The following is a 21,196-nucleotide window of genomic DNA, read 5'->3' as shown; positions in this document are numbered from 1 at the left end:
CTGCAGATGAGGAATCTCCAGGTATCTCATCTTTGGTTTCGATTGCGGTAGCTATCCTAGATGCTTCTGATCCTGACGAAGGTCTAGAATTTGAACGCAATGTTGTCTCTGTGACATTTTCGTTAGCTCGATCAGATTGGTCTTTTGTCTTGTCTTCATTCATTTTATTCAGAGTTTCAGATGCTTTTGATGTAGCTATTTCATCTGCAGGGAGAAGATCTGCTGTTTTGTCATTGGTACTCGAAGGTCTTGGTGATTCCTCTGATTTTGATGTTGGTCTAGATACGTTTTCGTTGTTCACTACTATCGGACATTCTGCTTCACTAGTCATAATATCATCTTCTCTTTGTTTGGTTGTCTTGTTTGCACTAGTGGGCCTTGATGTTTTATCTCTCCCTGACGACGGTCTTGATTGGCGTTCAGGAGGTGTTTGAGTACCTGTAAATACTTCATCATCAGCCTGTCGATGTATTTCTTTAGTGGTCTTACTCGCACTTGTTGGTCTGGATGCGTTTCTTGACCCTGATGGTGGTCTAGATGTTGAAGTTTTATCCGATGATGATTGTCTTTTAGTTTCCTTATCTTCCAATTCGTTATTTAAGTCACTGGTTTTCGTGTCGATTGGACTATTTGTCTTTGATATTGTATTGGCTTCAGCTGTTGGACTTGATACATTATTGACAGGTGACAATTTCCCTGCAGATGAGGAATCTCCAGGTATCTCATCTTTGGTTTCGATTGCGGTAGCTATCCTAGATGCTTCTGATCCTGACGAAGGTCTAGAATTTGAACGCAATGTTGTCTCAGTCACATTTTCGTTAGCTCGATCAGATTGGTCTTTTGTCTTGTCGATATTCATTTTATTCATAGTTTCAGATGCTTTTGATATATCTGTTTCGTCTGCAGGAAGAAGATCTGCTGTTTTGTCATTGGTACTCGAAGGTCTTGGTGATTCCTCTGATTTTGATGTTGGTCTAGATACGTTTTCGTTGTTCACTACTATCGGACCTTCTGCTTCACTAGTCATAATATCATCGTCTATTTGTTTGGTTGCCTTGTTTGCACTAGTGGGCCTTGATGTTTTATCTATCCCTGACGAAGGTCGTGATTGGCGGTCAGGAGGTGTTTGAGTACCTGTAAATACTTCATCATCAGCCTGTCCATTTATTTCTTTAGTAGTCTTACTCGCACTTGTTGGTCTGGGTGCGTTTCTTGACCCTGATGGTGGTCTAGATGTTGTAGTTTTATCCGATGATGATTGTCTTTTAGTTTCCTTATCTTCCAATTCGTTATTTAAGTCACTGGGTTTCGTGTCGGTTGGACTATTTGTCCTTGATATTGTATTGGCTTCAGCTGTTGGACTTGATACATTATTGACAGGTGACAACTTCCCTGCAGATGAGGAATCTCCAGGTATCTCATCTTTTGTTTCGATTGCAGTAGCTACCCTAGATGATTCTGTTCTCGAAGAAGGTCTAGAATGTGAACCAATGGACGGCAATGTTGTCTCAGTCACCTTTTCGTTAGCTGGATCAGATTGGTCTTTTGTCTTGTCTTCATTCATTTTATTCAAAGTTTCAGATGCTTTTGATGTAGCTTTTTTTTCTGCAGGAAGAAGATCTGCTGTTTTGTCATTGGTACTCGAAGGTCTTGGTGATTCCTCTGATTTTGATGTTGGTCTAGATACGTTTTCGTTGTTCACTACTATTGGACCTTCTGCTTCACTAGTCATAATATCATCGTCTATTTGTTTGGTTATCTTGTTTGCACTAGTGGGCCTTGATGTTTTATCTATCCCTGACGAAGGTCGTGATTGGCGGTCAGGAGGTGTCTGAGTACCTGTAAATACTTCATCATCAGCCTGTCCATTTATTTCTTTAGTGGTCTTACTCGCACTTGTTGGTCTGGATGCGTTTCTTGACCCTGAGGGTGGTCTAGATGTAGTAATTTTATCCGATGATGATTGTCTTTTAGTTTCCTTATCTTCCAATTCGTTATTTAAGTCACTGGGTTTCGTGTCGGTTGGGCTATTTGTCCTTGATATTGTATTGGCTTCAGCTGTTGGACTTGATACATTATTGACAGGTGACAATTTCGCTGCAGATGAGGAATCTCCAGGTATCTCATCTTTGGTTTCGATTGCGGTAGCTATCCTAGATGCTTCTGATCCTGACAAAGGGCTAGAATTTGAACGCAATGTTGTCTCTGTCACATTTTCGTTAGCTCGATCAGATTGGTCTTTTGTCTTGTCTTCATTCATTTTATTCAGAGTTTCAGATGCTTTTGATGTAGCTATTTCATCTGCAGGGAGAAGATCTGCTGTTTTGTCATTGGTACTCGAAGGTCTTGGTGATTCCTCTGATTTTGATGTTGGTCTAGATACGTTTTCGTTGTTCACTACTATCGGACCTTCTGCTTCACTAGTCATAATATCATCGTCTATTTGTTTGGTTGTCTTGTTTGCACTAGTGGGCCTTGATGTTTTATCTCTCCCTGACGACGGTCTTGATTGGCGTTCAGGAGGTGTTTGAGTACCTGTAAATACTTCATCATCAGCCTGTCGATGTATTTCTTTAGTGGTCTTACTCGCACTTGTTGGTCTGGATGCGTTTCTTGACCCTGATGGTGGTCTAGATGTTGAAGTTTTATCCGATGATGATTGTCTTTTAGTTTCCTTATCTTCCAATTCGTTATTTAAGTCACTGGGTTTCGTGTCGGTTGGACTATTTGTCTTTGATATTGTATTGGCTTCAGCTGTTGGACTTGATACATTATTGACAGGTGACAACTTCCCTGCAGATGAGGAATCTCCAGGTATCTCATCTTTGGTTTCGATTGCGGTAGCTATCATAGATGCTTCTGATCCTGACGAAGGTCTAGAATTTGAACGCAATGTTGTCTCTGTCACATTTTCGTTAGCTCGATCAAATTGGTCTTTTGTCTTGTCTTCATTCATTTTATTCAGAGTTTCAGATGCTTTTGATGTAGCTATTTCATCTGCAGGGAGAAGATCTGCTGTTTTGTCATTGGTACTCGAAGGTCTTGGTGATTCCTCTGATTTTGATGTTGGTCTAGATACGTTTTCGTTGTTCACTACTATCGGACCTTCTGCTTCACTAGTCATAATATCATCGTCTATTTGTTTGGTTGTCTTGTTTGCACTAGTGGGCCTTGATGTTTTATCTCTCCCTGACGACGGTCTTGATTGGCGTTCAGGAGGTGTTTGAGTACCTGTAAATACTTCATCATCAGCCTGTCGATGTATTTCTTTAGTGGTCTTACTCGCACTTGTTGGTCTGGATGCGTTTCTTGACCCTGATGGTGGTCTAGATGTTGAAGTTTTATCCGATGATGATTGTCTTTTAGTTTCCTTATCTTCCAATTCGTTATTTAAGTCACTGGGTTTCGTGTCGGTTGGACTATTTGTCCTTGATATTGTATTGGCTTCAGCTGTTGGACTTGATACATTATTGACAGGTGACAACTTCCCTGCAGATGAGGAATCTCCAGGTATCTCATCTTTGCTTTCGATTGCGGTAGCTATCCTAGATTCTTCTGATCCTGACGAAGGTCTAGAATTTGAACCAATAGACGGCAATGTTGTCTCAGTCACATTTTCGTTAGCTGGATCAGATTGGTCTTTTGTCTTGTCTTTATTCATTTTATTCATAGTTTCAGATGCTTTTGATATATCTGGTTCGTCTGCAGGAAGAACATCTGCTGTTTTGTCATTGGTACTCGAAGGTCTTGGTGATTCCTCTGATTTTGATGTTGGTCTAGATACGTTTTCGTTGTTCACTACTATTGGACCTTCTGCTTCACTAGTCATTATATCATCGTCTATTTGTTTGGTTGTCTTGTTTGCACTAGTGGGCCTTGGTGTTTTATCTATCCCTGACGAAGGTCGTGATTGGCGGTCAGGAGGTGTCTGAGTACCTGTAAATACTTCATCATCAGCCTGTCCATTTATTTCTTTAGTGGTCTTACTCGCACTTGTTGGTCTGGATGCGTTTCTTGACCCTGATGGTGGTCTAGGTGTTGAAGTTTTATCCGATGATGATTGTCTTTTAGTTTCTTTATCTTCCAATTCGTTATTTAAGTCACTGGGTTTCGTGTCGGTTGGACTATTTGTCCTTGTTATTGTATTGGCTTCAGCTGTTGGACTTGATACATTATTGACAGGTGACAACTTCCCTGTAGATGAGGAATCTCCAGGTATCTCATCTTTGCTTTCGATTGCGGTAGCTATCCTAGATTCTTCTGATCCTGACGAAGGTCTAGAATTTGAACCAATGGACGGCAATGTTGTCTCAGTCACATTTTCGTTAGCTGGATCAGATTGGTCTTTTGTCTTGTCTTTATTCATTTTATTCATAGTTTCAGATGCTTTTGATATATCTGGTTCGTCTGCAGGAAGAACATCTGCTGTTTTGTCATTGGTACTTGAAGGTCTTGGTGATTCCTCTGATTTTGATGTTGGTCTAGATACGTTTTCGTTGTTCACTACTATCGGACCTTCTGCTTCACTAGTCATAATATCATCGTCTATTTGTTTGGTTGTCTTGTTTGCACTAGTGGGCCTTGGTGTTTTATCTATCCCTGACGAAGGTCTTGATTGGCAAACAGGAGGTGTCTGAGTACCTGTAAATACTTCATCATCAGCCTGTCCATTTATTTCTTTAGTGGTCTTACTCGCACTTGTTGGTCTGGATGCGTTTCTTGACCCTGATTGTGGTCTAGATGTAGTAATTTTATCCGATGATGATTGTCTTTTAGTTTCCTTATCTTCCAATTCGTTATTTAAGTCACTGGGTTTCGTTTCGGTTGGACTATTTGTCCTTGATATTGTATTGGCTTCAGCTGTTGGACTTGATACATTATTGACAGGTGACAATTTCCCTGCAGATGAGGAATCTCCAGGTATCTCATCTTTTGTTTCGATTGCAGTAGCTACCCTAGATGATTCTGTTCCCGAAGAAGGTCTAGAATGCGAACCAATTGACGGCAATGTTGTCTCAGTCACCTTTTCGTTAGCTGGATAAGATTGGTCTTTTGTCTTGTCTTCATTCATTTTATTCAGAGTTTCAGATGCTTTTGATGTAGCTTTTTCATCTGCAGGAAGAAGATCTGCTGTTTTGTCATTGTTACTCGAAGGTCTTGGTGATTCCTCTGATTTTGATGTTGGTCTAGATACGTTTTCGTTGTTCACTACTATTGGACCTTCTTCTTGACTAGTCATAATATCATTGTCTATTTGTTTGGTTGTCTTGTTTGCACTAGTGGGCCTTGATGTTTTATCTATCCCTGACGAAGGTCGTGATTGGCGGTCAGGAGGTGTCTGAGTACCTGTAAATACTTCATCATCAGCCTGTCCATTTATTTCTTTAGTGGTCTTACTCGCACTTGTTGGTCTGGATGCGTTTCTTGACCCTGAGGGTGGTCTAGATGTAGTAATTTTATCCGATGATGATTGTCTTTTAGTTTCCTTATCTTCCAATTCGTTATTTAAGTCACTGGGTTTCGTGTCGGTTGGACTATTTGTCCTTGATATTGTATTGGCTTCAGCTGTTGGACTTGATACATTATTGACAGGTGACAATTTCCCTGCAGATGAGGAATCTCCAGGTATCTCATCTTTGGTTTCGATTGCGGTAGCTATCCTAGATGCTTCTGATTCTGACGAAGGTCTAGAATTTGAACGCAATGTTGTCTCTGTCACATTTTCGTTAGCTCGATCAGATTGGTCTTTTGTCTTGTCTTCATTTATTTTATTCAGAGTTTCAGATGCTTTTGATGTAGCTATTTCATCTGCAGGGAGAAGATCTGCTGTTTTGTCATTGGTACTCGAAGGTCTTGGTGATTCCTCTGATTTTGATGTTGGTCTAGATACGTTTTCGTTGTTCACTACTATCGGACCTTCTGCTTCACTAGTCATAATATCATCGTCTATTTGTTTGGTTGTCTTGTTTGCACTAGTGGGCCTTGATGTTTTATCTATCCTTGACGACGGTCTTGATTGGCGTTCAGGAGATGTTTGAGTACCTGTAAATACTTCATCATCAGCCTGTCCATGTATTTCTTTAGTGGTCTTACTCGCACTTGTTGGTCTGGATGCGTTTCTTGACCCTGATGGTGGTCTAGATGTTGAAGTTTTATCCGATGATGATTGTCTTTTAGTTTCCTTATCTTCCAATTCGTTATTTAAGTCACTGGGTTTCGTGTCGGTTGGACTATTTGTCCTTGTTATTGTATTGGCTTCAGCTGTTGGACTTGATACATTATTGACAGGTGACAACTTCCCTGCAGATGAGGAATCTCCAGGTATCTCATCTTTGCTTTCGATTGCGGTAGCTATCCTAGATTCTTCTGATCCTGACGAAGGTCTAGAATTTGAACCAATGGACGGCAATGTTGTCTCAGTCACATTTTCGTTAGCTGGATCAGATTGGTCTTTTGTCTTGTCGATATTCATTTTATTCATAGTTTCAGATGCTTTTGATATATCTGGTTCGTCTGCAGGAAGAAGATCTGCTGTTTTGTCATTGGTACTCGAAGGTCTTGGTGATTCCTCTGATTTTGATGTTGGTCTAGATACGTTTTCGTTGTTCACTACTATTGGACCTTCTGCTTCACTAGTCATAATATCATCGTCTATTTGTTTGGTTGTCTTGTTTGCACTAGTGGGCCTTGATGTTTTATCTATCCCTGACGAAGGTCGTGATTGGCGGTCAGGAGGTGTTTGAGTACCTGTAAATACTTCATCATTAGCCTGTCCATTTATTTCTTTAGTGGTCTTACTAGCACTTGTTGGTCTAGATGCGTTTCTTGACCCTGAGGGTGGTCTAGATGTAGTAATTTTATCCGATGATGATTGCCTTTTAATTTCCTTATCTTCCAATTCGTTATTTAAGTCACTGGGTTTCGTGTCGGTTGGACTATTTGTCCTTGATATTGTATTGGCTTCAGCTGTTGAACTTGATACATTATTGACAGGTGACAATTTCCCTGCAGATGAGGAATCTACAGGTATCTCATCTTTGGTTTCGATTGCGGTAGCTACCCTAGATGCTTCTGTTCCCGAGGAAGGTCTAGAATGAGAACCAATAGACGGCAATGTTGTCTCAGTCACCTTTTCTCTAGCTGGATTAGATTGGTAGTTTGTCTTGTCTTCATTCATTTTATTCATAGTTTCAGATGCTTTTGATGTAGCTGTTTCATCTGCAGGGAGAAGATCTGCTGTTTTGTCATTGGTACTCGAAGGTCTTGATGATTCCTTTGATTTTGATGTTGGTCTAGATACGTTTTCGTTGTTCACTACTATTGGCCCTTCTGCTTCTTTAGTCATAATATCATCGTCTATTTGTTTGGTTGTCTTGTTTGCACTAGTGGGCCTTGATGTTTTATCTATCCCTGACAAAGGTCGTGATTGGCGGTCAGGAGGTGTTTGAGTACCTGAAAATACTTCATCATCAGCCTGTCCATTTATTTCTTTAGTGGTCTTACTCGCACTTGTTGGTCTTGATGCGTTTCTTGACCCTGAGGGTGGTCTAGATGTAGTAATTTTATCTGATGATGATTGCCTTTTAGTTTCCTTATCTTCCAATTCGTTATTTAAGTCACTGAGTTTCGTGTCGGTTGGACTATTTGTCCTTGATATTGTATTGGTTTCAGCTGTTGGACTTGATACATTATTGACAGGTGACAATTTCCCTGCAGATGAGGAATCTCCAGGTATCTCATCTTTGGTTTCGATTGCGGTAGCTATTCTAGATGCTTCTGTTCCTGAAAGAGGTCTAGAATTTGAACCAATGGACGGCAATGTTGTCTCAGTCACCTTTTCGTTAGCTGGATCAGATTGGTCTTTTATCTTGTCTTTATTCATTTTATTCATAGTTTCAGATGCTTTTGATATATCTGTTTCGTCTGCAGGAAGAACATCTGCTGTTTTGTCATTGGTACTCGAAGGTCTTGGTGATTCCTCTGATTTTGATGTTGGCCTAGATACGTTTTCGTTGTTCACTACTATCGGACCTTCTGCTTCACTAGTCATAATATCATCGTCTATTTGTTTGGTTGTCTTGTTTGCACTAGTGGGCCTTGATGTTTTATCTATCCCTGACGAAGGTCGTGATTTGCGGTCAGGAGGTGTTTGAGTACCTGTTAATACTTCATCATCAGCCTGTCCATTTATTTCTTTAGTGGTCTTACTCGCACTTGTTGGTCTGGATGCGTTTCTTGACCCTGATTGTGGTCTAGATGTAGTAATTTTATCCGATGATGATTGCCTTTTAATTTCCTTATCTTCCAATTCGTTATTTAAGTCACTGGGTTTCGTGTCGTTTGGACTATTTGTCCTTGATATTGTATTGGCTTCAGCTGTTGAACTTGATACATTATTGACAGGTGACAACTTCCCTGCAGATGAGGAATCTCCATGTATCTCATCTTTGGTTTCGATTGCGGTAGCTACCCTAGATGCTTCTGTTCCCGAAGAAGGTCTAGAATGAGAACCAATGGACGGCAATGTTGTCTCAGTCACCTTTTCTCTAGCTGGATTAAATTGGTAGTTTGTCTTGTCTTCATTCATTTTATTCATAGTTTCAGATGCTGTTGATGTAGCTGTTTCATCTGCAGGGAAAAGATCTGCTGTTTTGTCATTAATACTCGAAGGTCTTGATGATTCCTTTGATTTTGATGTTGGTCTAGATACGTTTTCGTTGTTCACTACTATTGGCCCTTCTGCTTCTTTAGTCATAATATCATCGTCTATTTGTTTGGTTGTCTTGTTTGCACTAGTGGGCCTTGATGTTTTATCTATCCCTGACAAAGGTCGTGATTGGCGGTCAGGAGGTGTTTGAGTACCTGAAAATACTTCATCATCAGCCTGTCCATTTATTTCTTTAGTGGTCTTACTCGCACTTGTTGGTCTTGATGTGTTTCTTGACCCTGATGGTGGTCTAGATGTTGTAGTTTTATCCGATGCGGATTGTCTTTTAGTTTCCTTATCTTTCAATTCGTTATTTAAGTCACTGGGTTTCCTGTCGGTTGGACTATTTGTCCTTGATATTGTATTGGCTTCAGCTGTTGGACTTGATACATTATTGACAGGTGACAACTTCCCTGCAGATGAGGAATCTCCAGGTATCTCATCTTTGCTTTCGATTGCGGTAGCTATCCTAACATTTTCGTAAGCTTGAACAGATTGGTCTTTTGTCTTGTCTTCATTCATTTTATTCATAGTTTCAGATGTTCTTGATGTATCTGTTTCATCTGCAGGAAGATCTGTTGTTTTGTAACTGTTACGCGGCAGGTGTTGTTGTGGTGGTATGGTTATCCTGTTGAGTAGTTTTCATTTATTTTAGTTGTGATTGGTGTGGCTAGTTTATTTACAGGGAGAACACCTCTGTCGTTGGCTGTTATTGATCTTTTTCTAAAAAAACAAACAAAAACAGAATAACACAAGTATGTGTTAAGAAAGAAAAAAGAAAAAATATTTTTTTACAACTTTTGTTTAAAAACTGGAATTTTAGCTAATCTAGACAAGACATTTTAACAATATTCACACTATGGAGAAAGATATAATATCTTAATTTGACAATACACCAATTGCAGTGTGTATAGAGTTGATGAATCAATTGACATAATTATATATATAGCGGTAATAAGATTATCAAACAGTATATACACAAGTAAATATGCGTAGGTTGAAACAGAAAAACTCGTTGTAAGATGAAACTGTCGTTGAAGTTCCGGATTGATTACAAAACGTTCTCCTTTTTGTAAATCAACGTATTTATAATCCCAAAAAGGATGTTAATTAATAATTTGCTTGATTATCCAGATTTTAAAAATAACTCTTTATTCGAAATAAAGGTAATATAATTATTTTAAAGATGATAGAATAATATGTTTGATGTGAATTATATGTTTTCTAACTAGTTTATTTCTTACTTATCGTGCTATATGATGGGGTTAATTCACAAAATATCTCATTGATTAAGAGCACAACTACTTCTACGGTGTGATCATTTAAGAATGGCCTACTATTTATTCAATGCGTATACATGTGGGTTTTGTTTGTGAAGAGTTCTGGATAATTAAAAAATCATTTGATTTCTTTGTTTAATACCATAAAACGATTCATTCTTTCAGATATTTGTCACTTTGCCTTATCTTCAAGTCCAACACAATTTCTCACGTTTCTTACAAAACTTATATTCTTGTGATGTATTCTTTTGTTGAAAAAAAAAATGTATAGATATAGATAGATATAGGAAGATGTGGTATGAGTGCCAATGAGACAGACAACTCTCCTCCCAAGTAATAATTCATAAAAGTAAACCATTATAGGTCAAGGTACGACCTGCAACACGGAGCCTTGGCTCACACCGAACAGCAAGTTATAGAGGGCCCCAAAACTACTAGTGTAAAACCATTCAAACGGGAAAACCAACGAGAAACGAAAAACACATATGAACTACATAAACAGACGACATCATGCATTGTAACTTTTAAAGCCAATTAAGTAAAAAAAATAATCTGAAAGAACGTGCGATATCATATTAGGAAAATTGATGGTCAAACCATAACAAAATATCAAGTAAAGAATTTTAAGTATTCAACCTTTATAGCTTGCTGTTCGGTGTGAGCCAAGACTCCGTGTTGAAGGCCATTTTTATTTATTTTCAAATTACAAAGGTTATTCCTGATTAGTATTTTTAATTATTTTATTTAGGCGTTTAGAACCTTTGGTGACCTCACAGTTTAAATTTCTATGATAAGTACGTCGTGAGCAGTGGGCATTACAGACGAACGTTCACCTAATTTCCCCCAGTCAATGAATGGCCATAGCTACACTGTTATGAATTTCATTCTAATTGCAATTACATTTTTGTATCATTATTGGAGAATAACTTTATACTTGTAAGCTTAGTTATTTAAAATTGTATAACAATTGAAAAGAAACCTGTTAATTGTATCATAATCATACTATTGATGCGTGATTAACATTTATATATAACTTTATTGCAAAAACAGAGTTTTTAACAGCAATTTGATTTTATAGCACTTCACTTTGGTGTTCAAAGGTATTGACGTGGGCAGGGACAAAGATATACAACGGGATTGCATCTTTTTTATAAGTGCTTTATCTATTTGTCATGAGTGGGGCCAGTTGACAGACCGTATTTCAGCGGGATTTTAACCCTGTTCATAAGGGGAGCATGTTATCATAACTATTTGCAATGGGAGTTTACCCTTTTCATAAGTGGGTGAGTTGGTAAACAAGAGTGGGGCGGTTTTTTAGAAAGTGGGGCGAGCTTGTGAAAAAGTGGGGCGATTAGGTGTGGGGCGATTTGCCAGTGGGGCGATTTGTCATGGATTCATATCAATCATGCATTAAAATAGAAATAAATTCTCCTCAATAAAAGGTAAAACAACTTCAAAATGTTAATACAACAACGATGTATAGACATTGTTTACGTACTTATTAATTCTTTTCAACTAAATATAAAAATGTGGTATATACGTATTTTATACATATATAAAGCAGACCAAACATTTTCCATGAAAATTCGTTTAGGCTTGCTTCAGTCTACATCAGTTAAGTGCAATTCATAACTGCGAAGATGACAATTATTGTTCATATAACCACATAATTGATCAGGCTATAAAGGGCCCCAAAATGACTAGTGTAAAACAACTCAAACAGGAAAACCCATTGTCAAATCAAAAAGAAGAAACTGAACAACATAAAAAAACGACAACAACAGAACAAGAGGTTCCTAACTTGTGACAAGTGCAAACAAATGCAGTTGGTTTTATCGTTTTAACAGGCGCCAACATTCACCATAACCTGAAATAATAGTGTAACATCACAACATAGGATGACACACTAAAACAACCAATTGAAATGTCTTCATTCAGTCAAAAGTCTTTACAAAAACATGTACACATACACTGAAGGAATAAATTTTATAAAACACAATGTAAATACAAAATAGACTATTTCTATGTATTTTGGTGGGTTTGTTTTTGTTATTTTAGTTCATTGTTTCGGTTGTTCCGTTGTTTTCCTCTTATAGCTGATGTCTTTCCCTCAGTTTTAGTTTGATATCCGGATTTGTTTTTGCATAGTCGATGTATGACTATTGAACAGCGGTATACTACTGATACCTTTATTTGTAAATATAGTTTATATTCATTTTGTGGCTAATCAAAAATATAATTTACGCTCAGCTTATTAAATATTTAATCGTTTTGGACACACCAAATTTATAAAGTATTATTGTTATTTTTGGTTGGTTAAAGGGAAGGAGGTTTTATTTCTGAAATGTTTGACAGCGCCGATCTATTCAAAACGGTCACTTTTCGTCTTGACTTACAGTTTTAGTTAATAGTTTACTTAATCACTTTTTTATTTAAGTATTTGAGCAAATCATTATTTTCATTTTAACTGGGTAAAAGAACACGGGCCAGCTTTATCTAAATTATGATTAATTTCAAACTCTAAATCTCCGATGCTGGAGATGGAATAACCATGAACAGAATAGTAAATAAAACTCATTGACATTATATATAATAGGAATAGAAAGGGACCAGTAAACTATCCTTGGTGTACTCTGGCAGAAAACAATGTAAATTAATGTACACGAATCTCTATTTAAAAAAAACGGTTTACTTTGGAATAGTTTATCATACAAGTTACATTCCATTCATTACATATTCTGTATAAGATTCAATTTTACATGCAAGTTTATTTTGCCATGAAAATGACAGAATACATTATTAAGTCAGGTGCATCCGGTTAACTCTTACATGCAAATCGAATGGTTTTAAAAAACCATTTACTCAGACATTCTAATGAAACTTATTAAAAACAATTACTCTTGTATATAACAAATCAGCAGTACGCAGAGTAAAAAGAATTAAAATAAAATATGTATAGTGTATTCATTCATTAATCCTCCAATTCCTTCATGAGGTGGAATATTCCTGTCCCATCGGTGATACATCCTGTCTTGAACTTCATAATTGTTTAATTTAATAAGACACGTATATTTCTAGACAATAGAATAATAATTTTGAAGAATTACCTTCTACAACATAATGATATTTTCAATGGATAAAAAAATGTTTGCATGAAGTGCATAGCTTCAAAATTAAATTCTGCAAAATTAAAATGGAGAAATTGAAATGCAAAGGGATACAGGGGAAAAGAATTAAATTAAAGTAATTTTTTGCCGACCGGCATACAGACCAATTCTGAGGGAGTGCATCCGCTGGGTGGCGTTGGATACACAAATACACACCCACGTCAGTCATAATAAGAATAGGATCGTCAAATCCGAGACCAGAGTTTGAAAATATGCCTAGCTCATTTACATTGAATAATTTCCAAAAGCTTTTACCAAAAAAAGGTCTGTAAATTTATCATGTAAATCCGGCAAAATCATTTGTTTATTAAACATTCTTTATAAGTGATCATGTTTATTATTTTCAGTCTTAGAAACTGTCTTTTCCTGAAAATCTGTTTTCTCGTGAGATGCTTTGGTCCGTTTTTAAGGTGGCTCACGGTCTAAATATCTTATACTTAATAGAAAAATAAAATAAAAAGATGGGGTCACCGTTCATTTACGCTCACAATATGCCTTCGAAAGAAGCATACATTTTTGTAAAGTTACTTGTTTTCTGTTGAACTAATGGGATAAAAAAGGTAATATTGAAATAAAAAAAGAACTTAATTACAGAAATCGCTCAAATTTTATAAAAGATTAGTTTAAGTAAAGCTTGTTTGAAAATAATAATAAAAAATATAGGTCACCGATGAGTTAAAAAAGATATTTTAATTTTAGTGCCAAAAAATGGCATTTTTGCACCAAAGGGAGATAATTTGGAGCTTTTTCAATGATATATACATTTTAAAAGTCATCTGGTGCCAACACAAAATATTTTTGTTGAATGATTTTTGTACCATATGATAAAGTAACAATTAATAAAGGTAATAAATAAAATTTGTTATGAAAAATAACTGTTTAATTTTTTTCCGAAATTTTTATACCCGCGAGCCTCCTTAAGCAGCATTTCTTTTTATTATTATTTTATTTTTATTTAGTGAATATTTTAACGGGCAAGGTTTTAAATTAAGTTACAATGTCTGCTTTAAGGATATAGTGATCTGAGTTAATTTAGGCTTTTTTTCATTTCAGTTGATATCTGTTTAAATATCTTGTGTCAACTTCGACGGGTTAAATCTTTTATTTAAAATGCACACATGATATGACTAAAAGCCTTAATTTGACCTCAACTGGAATTTTAATCTGATTTGCAAATAGCACTGTCAATATTTATTGAAACGATAGTATGTGTATTGAGTATAAATATGCTTATTATAAAGTTTTATAATGTATAAAAAGTTTTATAAACGAATAGTGACAGTTTGGAGAAAAAGTATACACGCTGTATTTTGAATTCCAAGTTTTCCACCAAAAATTGCATTATAAGTTTTAACTACTATGCTCTCTTCAAGAGAATATTAAGGTAATAAATTAACTTCAAGGTATATCTAAAATATGATCCTTTAATCTTGGTTTTTAAAATTCTTTTTAAAAGCCGTTAGATAAAACATTGTGGGATGCTGATGTTATAAATAAAGATATGGACTTTTAAAAAGATTACACTTGTACAATATAGTTTGTACTATGTTATCTAACCGATTTGTAATTCCTTTAATTGCACGAGGTCATGTTATTCCCTAAGTCATGATTGTCACTGAACTTTATGCAAGCAACAATCAATCTATGTCGAATTATTTATAATTATATTAATTTTTTTTGTAAAGTTTGTAAATTTTAATCCCTTTTTGTTTATTTATAACTGGCAAAATGTTACTGCTGTAGTCCAACCATTTCCTCTAAGCGTGCCAGTCCAAAAATGTGTATCGTGGTATACTTAGCCCGTCAGTTCATCAGCAATGGTAAATTATACCGCACTTCATAACTTATTGTCAAATTGTTCTCGTCCTCATCATATAAGTTAAATTGTCTACTTGGTATAAAGCAAGCAATAATCAGTTAATAAACAAAACAATATACATAAAACGTTATTGTTTTATTTAAAACTTCAGCAACGAATGACGACAACGTTTAAACTTGAGAACACTCAGTCTACATGAAGTAATGGTAGTTTCATAAAAAGTAAATTATTATGATTACCTATGAGTTAACTTTACAACAGGGTCCACATGACGTGGATGTAAGAAACTATATGTATATTGCCTTCAGCAATGAGCAAAAATCACACCGTATAAACCCTATTAAAGGTTCCGGAATCATAAAATTTGAAACAATTCAAACGATCAAACAGACGACCTGAGCCATCACCATACAACAAAAAACAAGTATGACGAATGTGACCTACCGAATTGGACTATTTACCGGATTCGTAATAACATAAGCAACACGACGGGTGCCACATGTGGAGCAGGATCTGCTTACCCTTCCGGAGCACCTGAGATCACCCCAAGTTTTTGGTGGGGTTCGTGTTGCTTAGTCTTTAGTTTTCTATGTTGTGTCTTCTGTACAATTATTTGTCTCGTTGTCAGTTTATTTTCTATTTATGAGTTTGACTCTCCATCTGCTACTTTTCGTCCCTATCTTATACAAAAACGACCACCGAATGTCAGGCACATGGTTTGGGACAGGCCCATTAGGAATGCTGCTGGATTAAACATGTTTGTGAGCGATCAATCTATATAATATCATACTTATGTTTTACATATCGAAACGGGTAAAAGTACGTGCAAACAAGAGATCCACACTAAACCTTGGGACGGTAGTCTAATAGCAAAACATGAAAACAAACTGGAAAAAGCTGAATTTTACAGCAAATACAAAATACACAATGTACTCGCAGCTACTGAAAGCTACTGAAAGCTAGAATTTACGATATTGAAGACCCATTGGTGAACTTCGGCTGTTGTTTGCTCTTTGGTGGCCTTTGGTCGGGTTGTTGTTTCTTTGACGCATTTCAATTCTCCATGTTATCATAGATAGTCTTTGTATGTATGACCTTGAGCAATGCCAACATATAAGTAAAAAGAATCGACATGATGTAGGACCACATGTATTCACAACTGTATGAAGAGTCCTGTGAATGAGTAAAAACAATACCTTTGTTCAGCAAGTCTTAGAGATGTCCAATTATTGATTGATCATTGTTAACTACAGGTGAAATCATATTATCATCGCTTTGGTCTGTTGAACGACATCGCAGTTGTAGCACACTGCAAACATATAAAAATAATAAGATATTAACAAATGAGATTTCAATTTAAATTAGATTTAAGCGAAATTATCTCATGAAAAAATTTCAGGAACATTTAGGGTAATTTTTTTTAAGTAAGACTTACTGCTCAATTGAAAGATGAAATGCGTGATAAGTATCATATGGCATACTGGGAACGATATGAAATCATATTTCAAATATAAATAAATGTTCAAAGGTAATATTGCAACAATCTCAGGCAAATTTGACCTTTAACGTTTCTTGGTGTTCCGATCAAGACTTTTGGTTTGAAAAATATATTTTAGTGATAGAACCACATTTTGAACTATTCTCACATCCCCTGAAATTATGTCATTAAATCCAAAAGCACCTTGGAAATATTGGAAGCGTTCGTACACAATAGACAGAAAAGTCACTCGCCAGATGTCAACCTACTACTTTTTCTGTGTCCGAATTTTTTAAGGACATTTAGGAAAACGTATTATTCTATCAATTTAGACTTTTCTAAAAATAAAAATATCAAAAGGGTAAATTTTAATTAAACTAATCGTATTCCCTTTGCAACATTTAATGTATTCCTACCTTCTCAGTATATTTGAGGAAAGTGTTTCTCTGTAGTTTCTGTGGTGCACACCCGTTGTTGATATCCTCATTTATGCGAATACTATAGATTAACAATCGTTTGTTGAAATAAGTTTGACTAAATTAGCTTGCTCATCATCTTGTGATATGCGTGGTAATGTTTATTAAAATTAGCCAAATTAGTTGCCACACCATTCTGTCGTGCAGTTTAGTGCAACCAAGGGAAACTACGACATAAGAGGATTAAATAAGGCACTGTATTACTTTCAAAATGACAGAAAGTATATTTTTTATACGTACATGCATTTATATATCTTTTACTTTCTCGAAATTACTTTCCAGCACGCAGACGACTTTTAAACAGCATATCATGTTTAACTCTTACTAAATAAAACATATAAAGCTAAAGTAAATGTTTAGTTCATGTTTCGGTCATTTTGTTCTATGACAAGTCAGAAAAAGTCTCTAGATAGCATTGTTGAACCTGGGCATTTTTTTAAACCATATAAATGTATTAAATATAACGTTAACTTATATTTCAAAATCAATAAAGATGAATTGTTCTAAAATTAGACCAACCGGTATATACATGGAACGATGGCTTATACGAATGTGATTACAAATACGATTGTTAAGTAAATTTGGCCTGGTGGTTGTTCTTGTTTAACTTAAAAGTTAAAGTATTACTTTCTTCCATTTTTAGAGGAGAACCAAATAGACATTTTGGTAGTTTAATCATGTCATACAGAGTATCTAAGAGTCATCTAACATACAAGACAAGAATTTGCGAAATAGTTCAACCTTTGATATAAAACAAGTCTTAACATCCATTTAAAAGGAATAGAATTACATAGAAATATATCAAATAATTGGAATAAAATGGCATATAAAGCGAAACAGATATATGACGGAGGATGATCTATACTTTCCGAATAAAAGTAAAATCCAATACAAGCTGAAAATGCTTTTATAGGATTGAATTCTTTCGAAATGTTACCCTGCTACATGTCCAGGCAAAGTTGTGGGGAAAAAATCAAGAAAAGAAAAGAGAAATAGTATACACAGTGTAGATACTATTCTGTACGCTATCCGGAAGTCGCGATTTTCGAAGCGATGATTTCCAACTGGCTAACAGGACGGTTTTGCCTACGGTGACTTTTCTCATCATTTGTTTACACCTATATCTATAAAGTGCTTTGAACATTTTCAAGGTATGTATAGCATCATAAATATGTGTAACTGTAACAAATCATATCATATCAACTTGATAGTAAAAAGTGAAATCGATGGACAATTTTGCTCTCGTAGTACAAAGTAAATAATCTTTTATTGCAAATATTTGCATCTGTTTACAGTTAAATATATACTGTTTCAATATTCTTTTCGTATTTAAGTAGAATATTCGTATTTCCCATAAAAAAATATGTTTTCCTTGAGGATCCCAAAATAAATTACTGTACGATCAGTCTACAACTGACTGTATTCTAGAAGCGATTTCAATTGTTTTGACTGTATGACCAGTCGTGATTTTGAAGAAAAAAAAACAACGGCAATTTGAAGGTATATACGTGTCTATGTGATATTATGAACTGTCCAGGGAACTATAACGTGTAATATCTTTCATCAGACAATATAAATATAGTTCTGATGGTTTTTGTAGACTGCAAAATAATTATATTTTTGTTCCGTCAGTCTTATTTAAAATCAAATGCCTAAAAAGCAATACATGATTTGCTTGTGGACTTTGTAATAGTGTATCGTTGCATTACAAAAAAAAATGCATAAAGAAAGCTTTGCGAAGGGGAATAATTCATGTGATATAATTTGGGTAAGTTTACAGAATTCATTACCTGTATCAATAACGAATCTATCTATAACACTAAAATGACGAGGTCAAATTTGTCAGCCGTCATCGGGTAAAAACGACAAATCAAAGAATTCAACTTTATATATAACTAATATAGTACAAAGGTGTAGATTAAAAATTACACTACTCCAGTGCCCTTTGTTTTCCACGTAATTAATATTGCCAATAATTAAGAAGTTCCGGGTCGAGTCCGATACCGATACCAATAGTATATTTACCTGTTACCTATTACCTTATCTGTACGTTCCGCATCTGACAGGCGCACCACCAAACGGTATATTCAGGATTAATATGCTATATACACGGGTCATAATCACAGGGTTGACACTACTAAATTGTCAAATTGTTACCTATTGTAGTATTTTAATCAGTAAGACTTTCTAAGATAACAATACGAATACTAAAAATCTGGACTAAAAATAAGGCCTATAGGTACAGTTTTCAATTTGTTAGCGGGCATAACGTAAAACAGCAAATCAAAGAATTCAACTTTATTTATAACTAATATAGGACAATGCTGTTGATTAAAACATACTCAATTCTAGGACTTTTTGTTTTCCAAATAATTAATATTACCAATAATTGATAAGATCCAGTTCGACGGGTTCAAACAGAAATATTTAAAAGCAGAGAAAACTGTGCATCTTATAATCGGCATAACTTTATCAGATCACAATACTAATACTAAAATAAGGCTTGCGCATAATTATATACTTTAATTCAGTCACGGACCCGCGATATCACGGGTGTGTTCTAGTATATATATTAAAATATTGTAACACATCTTAAGATTCTTCACTAAAAGATTTCTCTCTCTTATTTGTATACTAGTACTGATAAAATAAAAATGTTCTCGTCCCTATTTAAATGTTCTGTATACGCCGCGTAATTTGAGAAAATACACTAGGATAGTTGCTATGCTGTTTAAAAACAGTTAATTACTAATGTACAAAGGCGATGAACATCACCAAAAACAGAACACGAACTACAAAATAAAGTCATTTACCGTGACAGCACCTGGAAATTGAAAATCTTACTTTTGAAATCCTCCTCCATGATAACCATGCCACCATCAAGCTGTTTGACTTTCTGGTTGATAGCAATAGCTTGATCTTTCAGGAAGCTTTCGAGGCTCTTCAATGTATTTCTAGCTTTTGTAAAATCTTGACCTCATTTTGGGTGTCGCTTCTCCTCTTTCCACAATAAATTAATCAACACGCCTCTGTGTCCTATAGGTATAGTACATAGTCGCATTTGTCATCTATTCATATGATTATTCAGATTGAGTTATTTTGGGAGAAAAACGAGAAAAAAGGCATCCGGATATTGTCCCGCCATTGGACGAAATTTTAAGTCAGATTATACTTCCGGTTTGCGTTTTTTTGTATACTTTGAACATACATATACAAAGAATAAAGTGTATTTTCAGAATTCTATCTGCTATCATTTTCAAGTTTACTATCAACGGCGGTCACATAGTTTATTAAATAGAGAGGGTCTGTATACTATATCAATGACCACCATGGACCGATTAGTAAACTTAGAATTGAAAGTAAATACACTATATTTATAAGTAATGAATTTTCATAATAAACAGATAAGCGCTAAAAATATTCATGTGAACTTTTGATACCTTTTCTGAAATTCTCCAGTCATTAAATCTTTTACAAAAAAAAAGAAGATGTGGTATGATTGCCATGTTGAGACAATTCTCCACAAGAGACCAATATGACACAGAAATTAACAACTATAGGTCACCGTACGACCTTCAACAACGAACAAAGCCCATACCGCATACTCAGCTTTAAAAGGCCCCGAACTGATAATGTAAAACAATTCAAACCAGAAAACTAGCGGCCTTATTTATGTACAAAAAATGAACGAAAAACAAATATTTAACACATAAACAAACGACAACCACTGAATTACAGGCTCCTTACTTAAATGTCCATAACATACTAAATGTATGTTCATATTGAAATTGATAGAAAACCAAAAATTGGGAATTTGGAAATAAAGGAGGAGGGATGAAAAAAAGCATTTTCCTGTCCCCAATAAGCTATGACTTATGATACTTTTGCTGAAATTCTCCAGTCATTCAATATTTTACAAAATTCTTCCAACAACACTTTACATACTTTAAACTACGCTCTGAATGCCCGCGATTTCGCGGGTGTGTTCTAGTGAATTTAAATGAAAAGGATATTATCATTTTTCTTTAAAAAGCGATTTCTGGGTTAATCCATATATATTTCATTGTACTGATTGTATTTGTTAATTGCGTGACAACTTGTGAAAATGATAATAAATTGCTTATGTAATGTCACCCTTTTTAACAGGATTTTCCACAGAAAAATCGGTTGGTAGGTTTGAAACCTTTTTTTTTTTAACTATCAATGCATTTGTATGGGAACATATATTTGGAATCCCCTTTTCTCCTGGGTTGGACCCTCTCTCCATTTA

At 35.4% G+C, this 21,196-nt stretch overlaps 1 protein-coding gene across 1 annotated transcript in view; it reads right to left on the bottom strand.

Annotated features, from left to right (window-relative positions):
* Positions 1 to 16,926, bottom strand: part of LOC143047844 (uncharacterized) — a 40,293-nt gene extending 23,367 nt beyond the window's left edge. The window contains exons 1-2 of the mRNA XM_076221153.1: positions 16,867 to 16,926; positions 16,170 to 16,282 (exon numbers count right to left, since the gene is read on the bottom strand). The gene's annotated coding sequence lies outside the window, so the exon portion shown is untranslated. The remainder of the gene's footprint in view (positions 1 to 16,169; positions 16,283 to 16,866) is intronic.
* Between the last annotated feature and the right edge of the window lie 4,270 nt (positions 16,927 to 21,196).

Source organism: Mytilus galloprovincialis, chromosome 1 (genome assembly GCF_965363235.1).
Source record: "Mytilus galloprovincialis chromosome 1, xbMytGall1.hap1.1, whole genome shotgun sequence".
Taxonomy (NCBI): Eukaryota; Metazoa; Mollusca; class Bivalvia; order Mytilida; family Mytilidae; genus Mytilus; species Mytilus galloprovincialis.
Note: the sequence above shows the minus strand (reverse complement) of the source record. Positions and strands in the feature narration are given on the sequence as shown.